Source organism: Rana temporaria, chromosome 2 (assembly GCF_905171775.1).
Source record: "Rana temporaria chromosome 2, aRanTem1.1, whole genome shotgun sequence".
NCBI lineage: Eukaryota > Metazoa > Chordata > Amphibia > Anura > Ranidae > Rana > Rana temporaria.
In genome coordinates, this window is record NC_053490.1 from 264,893,802 (window position 1) to 264,900,112 (window position 6,311).

The window sequence follows — 6,311 nt, forward strand, 5'->3', positions numbered from 1 at the left end:
ATATGATGGATACGGCCACAACATGAGCTGGAGGATATAAAGCAAGTGTTTGCAATGATTTCTGGAATGATTGGAGAGCTATTAACCACTTAAGCCCCGGACCTTTAGGCAGCTAAATGCCCAGGCCAGGTTTTGCGATTCGGCACTGCGTCGCTTTAACAGACAATTGCGCGGTCGTGCGACGTGGCTCCCAAACAAAATTGGCGTCCTTTTTTCCCCACAAATAGTGCTTTCTTTTGGTGGTATTTGATCACCTCTGCGGTTTTTATTTTTTGCGCTATAAACAAAAATAGAGCGACAATTTTGAAAAAAATTCAATATTTTTAACTTTTTGCTATAATAAATATCCCCCAAAAACATATATATAAAAAAAAAAATTTCCCTCAGTTTAGGGCGATACGTATTCTTCTACCTATTTTTGGTAAAAAAAATCGCAATAAGCGTTTATTGATTGGTTTGCGCAAAATTTATAGCGTTTACAAAATAGGGGATAGTTTTATTGCATTTTTATTAATTATTTTTTTTTTTACTACTAATGGCGGCGATCATTATGGTGGACACTTCGGACAATTTTGACACATTTTTGGGACCATTGTCATTTTCACAGCAAAAAATGCATTTAAATTGCATTGTTTATTGTGAAAATGACAGTTGCAGTTTGGGAGTTAACCACAGGTGGCGCTGTAGGAGTTAGTGTTCACCTAGTGTGTGTTTACAACTGTAGGGGGGTGTGGCTGTAGGACTGACATCAAGTCTCCCTATAAAAGGGATGACTCGATCGATGCAGCCGCCACAGTGAAGCACGGGGAAGCCGTGTTTACATACAGCTCTCCCCGTTTTTCAGCTCCGGGGAGCGATCGCGACAGAGTGGCTATAAAAGAATAGCCGCGCCGTCATCCCGGATCGCTCCCCGCGGGTATCCGACCGACGCATGTAGCGGGGGGGTCCCGATCGGACCCCCGACCCGCGGAAAGGCAGGGACGTACATGTACGCCCATCTGCCTGTACGTGCCATTCTGTGGACGTACATATACATGCGGCGGTCGGGAAGTGGTTAATATGTTTTAGGGACTATTTAATGTGATTAATTTTAGCTTGCAAAAAACACCGCTTTAAGCCTGCCTGCCTTTACTACACTGATAAAAAATATGGGACAGCAGACAGGAACACTTATTAACTATAATTAACCTTAAAATAAAACAAATCCACACCATTGTTGGACTAATTATGGCCGAGGCTGCTTTATTATTGGATTTCAGACAGATATATTTAAAATAAATAAATGTAATAACTTAAAGCAGCCTAGCCACTACGGCTCAGGCTGCACATAAATATATTCCAACTTTCAAAATTATCCAACAATAACTGAAATAAACAGATTTGTCCCCCTTTGTATAATAAATATATATATATTCAAAAAAAATTCCAACTTTCAAAATTATCCAAAAGACAGGTGGTACCAACCCATTTGTCACCAACCTCCCCAAACCGCGGCCATTTCAACACAGGTGCCTAAATTTGCGTTAAAAATGTCCAAACCTACATTGGACAAATGTACTCCATCCCTCCCATAAAGACCTTTAATAAGACCTTCCAACTCAGTGTGCCTAAAAGAAAAAAAAGCTACAACTGACAGCAACTTTGAAACTGCCCTATTGATCCTACGCCTAACCTTTTCCAGTGGGCGCAAAGAAGGGAGAGAGCACCAACTCAACCTTTGTACTATCTCAAAAAAGATGATGACCGTATCAGGAAAAGAAAGCTTAATTCTAAATAGGTCATCCCTAATCTGAAAAACAATATCTAACGTCCTAAGCTTACCGATGTCATTCCCCCCCAGATGTATTATTAACACATCTGGAGGAGGAAACTTCTGAAGAATCTAATGCATTTCATACATTAAAATGGACCAAACCATACCCCTCCTGCAAAACCATAAAATGTTAAACTGTGAAGGGTCCAAACCCAAGTTGCTAGAGTACACTCTTTCCGTGGCTCTCTGATGTGCCCAGAACACGAAGGAATGGCCCAAAATCCATACTGTTCGGCATACACCTAAAATAGATCAAACAGAAACGTTAGGGCGGATATATAAAAGGTAACTATCCGACTTCCACCTACCAACTTTCTTAATTGTGTCAGAATTTAAACCCAAACAAGCTGCTTCAGTGGCTTCTCCTATTCTAAAGGAATGTGATGTAAGGTGGGAGTCATGTAACTTCAATTCTTGAAGACATTTCTTAAAAACGCAATTAAATTGGTATTTAGTCAATGGAGAACCACACTCATGAATAAAAAATGTATTAACGGAAGGGGGTCTAATATGAGCGTATTGAGACAATAGCTTTACAGGGCAAACCGGAGAGCTGCTGGAAGCAAAAAGATTAACCCAGTTACCTATACCCATTTGATCCGCTTTTGACCGACGAAGGAAATTTTTTACCATATTACCTAAAAAAATTACATCAGAGGCCTGAATACAACTAAACTCAGACACCCTAAGGGCTGCAAAAAATGTCAATGAGAACACCGCACAAAAAAGTGTAGCTTCAAAAGTGGAAAAACATACCCGAGCAGTGACTGAACAAAGACCCCTCAAAATAGATGGTGTAAGGGGTGAACGATGATCTTTATGAAAGTTACTCTTCTTATAACCCTTTAAAGCTAGCTGAACAGAAAAAAACTTCATACAAGATGGTAAGCTATTCAGTTTGAGAAAGCATGATACACCTGATAGAGTCTTCAGTACATAAGACCATGAATAATTTTTACCAAATACATTTTTTAGAAATAGCAAAACTAAAGACTCAGAAAATGAACCGGCAGGTTCTTGGATACTATTCAGAAAAGACAACCACATCAACCAGGCCGATTGATATCCAACCCAGGTTGAATGCACCACTGAAGACTCGATATACTCAGAGATAGGTTTTAAATGAGATCCCATACATTTTTAGGGCATCGATTTCCTACTGGATCTGCATCCGGACAGAGTTGAAAAACGCCATATCGCCATATCATTGTCCTTGCCAGCCACATGGACAGCCTTCAACCAAATATTCATATTTAAGCACTGGAAAACCATGTAACGTTGCAGGACAATGACTGGCGGAGATTTTGATGTCAAACAATTTATAGCGAACATAACTCCTTTGTTATCAGTCCTAACTAAGATGCGTTTATTTCTGAAATAATTACCCCATATTTCCAACACTACAATATTGGGAAATAATTCTAACAGAACAATATTCTTTAAAAAAACTTTAGATTTCAAACTGGGATTCCATTCACCAGCACACTGGCATAGCTTTAAATACCATTAGTATGGATCACACACTGGCACAGCTTTATACAATATAAATAATAGAATTGCTAACACACTGGTACAACTCCATATTATAGCGTAACTAGCATGCACACTGACACTGCAATGAAAACATTTAAGTGTCATTCTGCACACTCTAACACACTGGCACAACTATAGATCAGAAATTGAGTGACCTACCTCAGCCCGTGGTGGTAGAGATGCAGCCAGAGGAGAGGACTCGAGGAGGCTCAGAGGAAAGGAGAGCTGATGAAGCAAACTGGGATGTGGGGTGCAGCGCTGTCGCACCGAATGTGCCTGGCCCGGGCGACCGTGACCCTGGAGCCGAGGAGGAGAGCCGCATCATGGCGCGCCGGGCGGCAGTGTAAATTTGTAATTCCCGCCTTCTGAGCTTACCCCGCCTATGATGGACGTCACGTGTCACGCGTCCCGCGGTCCCGGATTGGACAGTGGCTGGCAGTGACGTCCATCCATCATAGGCGGGACCTGCTGTGTCTCTTCCGACAAATTGCTCAGCGGCGCTCGGACACTCGGGGCCATTCCAGCCTTCTTAGCCCGGGCCTAACGACGCGCCTGGTTCCGGTACGGGAAACCCACGTACCTGGCGCACGGAGAGGTGCTGGTACTCTCCAGGGCCATTTTTGGAAGTGGCGGTACTGAGTACCGCCGCGTTCCGGCCCAGTTAAAGCACTGATCATATTGGAACCATACAGTACCGCCAAAACTCTTGAAAGCTTCCAAAACAATGTCCAAGGTGTTGAAAAAGACCAGTGCTTTTTTCTGGAAACTTTTCACAAAGGACTGCAGAAAAAATGCAGAAAGCCTGTAACCAGTTGTTAAAAGATCTGGTCACAGGCCTTCTTCTATCTTCTTCCTCTTTTTTGTCTTTACTTACAAAATCCTTTACAGATGGAAGCAAAGACAAAATGTCAAAAAATTCACATCTCCAAATTTTTTCTTTCATTGCTGTAGACAAATGATAGCCTAGAGGGGAAATTTCACAAGGAATAGGATCTTTTAAACAAGTCTCAGGTAAATTTTGTGTTTGTGCAGCTAAATATGCAGAAGATACATTGCAATCCATATTGTGTGAAACCTGAGTGTCATTTGCTAATTGGCCACAAGATGGCGACCATACATCCATAACTGAATCCTGAACTTGTGTTGTATTTCTGGAAAATTGAATACCTCTAAATGGGTGGGATTTTCTAGGCAACAATAATTATAGGTGACAACTAGGTCATAAAAATATTAATTTAATACAAAATGATAGATAAACAGACTAAATATCGCAAAAAAAGACAGTATCAAAATATATTATAAAAACATAGTTGTAGAAAAGTACTGTAGATCACTGCATGCCCCAGGACAAAGCTAAGGGCAGAGATGATTTTTCCTGTGTTGTATTTCTGACTGAATGCAAGTCCTTAACTAATGTAGATAACAGATCTGCAATAGTATTTAGAGCAGGCATACTTGATAACTCACCAGTATCCTGCGGACCTGTGCTCAGAACTCGTGAAGAGACAGCCTCCTTGTTTCCTCTCAGAGGAGCTGATCTGGCATTTGAATTTCCCGCCGACCTCATACTGACCTCAGGCCGCGTTGCAGGTCGCCATGGTGACCCGGCCTCACGTTGAGGAAGGCGAGCGTTTTGCGCAGAAGCACCGCCCACTGCTCCGCCTCCACTATCAAGCCCGCCTCTCACTTCGGCTCCAGACGTGTTCTTCCTTGCTCCAGGATGCGAAGCGGTTCCCTCGGAGCTCGCCGCTGCTCTCACTGGTGTGGTTCTTCTATCCCGGGTCTGACGAGCGGGTCTGCTGGCAGATGTGGTTCGTGGAGGCGATGGGGAGTATCGTTGACACGGGTCCCGCCTTCTCTTTGCCGATGCATTCCCCTTAGCGGAGGTGACGCTGCCGTTCCTCCCCTGACTCGGGCCTTCCTCCGATGGCAGAACTCCTTCCTCTTCGGGACCAGCCATGGACACTTCAATGGGAAGAACCGCTGCCGATGCTCTGCCATTTGCCGCAGGGGAACAAGATCCGACCGCAGCCGTTGCAGCTCCCACTGCAGCTTCTTGACGCAGAGTCAGAAGTAGGTCCAGGCATTGCCGAATCCATTCTTCCCCACCATCCTCGCCAGCCCGCTCAATCAGCCGCCGTAGTAAGCTCATCTTCTGGCCTCAGAAGACCCTGCTTGTTCAATGGAGAAAACTCCTAGAACACCACAATCCTGTCTTCTGAGGCGACTGAACCTTACTTTTATACCCCTAACTAGCACTGGTTTCAACTAGAACCAACTGGTACCAGACCCTTAGCACCTAAAAGTGCGGGAAAAACACGTGTACCCCGATCCCAGGCCATGTGAGCACCAGGTGCTCACCTAAAGCCCGGGAAAGTCAAGTTTTTTAGCTAACAAGTCCATGTGAGGACCAGGTGTTACCTAGAGAGCCCTAGTAAGCTCCCAAAGGGGAACTTGAAACAGTCACTATTATTAAATTTTTATTAAGTCCTGTCGCTTTCCCGTGAGAAAAGGGGGAATTGAAACCGTCTCCCCCTTTTCTAACATTCTGTTGGCTTGTAATTTTAACATAAAGATTTTATCATTTTCAACAAATAAATAAATGTTAATTATACATTTTCATTCTTTTTTTTAAAACACACCTTTTACATTTACAAAAATAATGTATAATATTGAGTAATCTAGACAAAACTTTTAGGGTATGTGCATTTCCATATTCTATGCCATTTTTAGGCAGTTTGCCAAGGCATGCACCCTGGTTCAAACAAGTATGTCAGAATGGATATATTGGTTCATTTCAAACAACACCTTTTGGCCGTGATTCAGATACATTGTCGTATCTTTGACAGGCATAGCGCATCTCGTATGCGCTACGCCGACGTAACATTGAGAGGCAAGTACTGTATTCAGAAAGCACTTGCTCCCAAAGTTACGTCGGCGTATCGTAAGTGGGCCGGCATAAGCC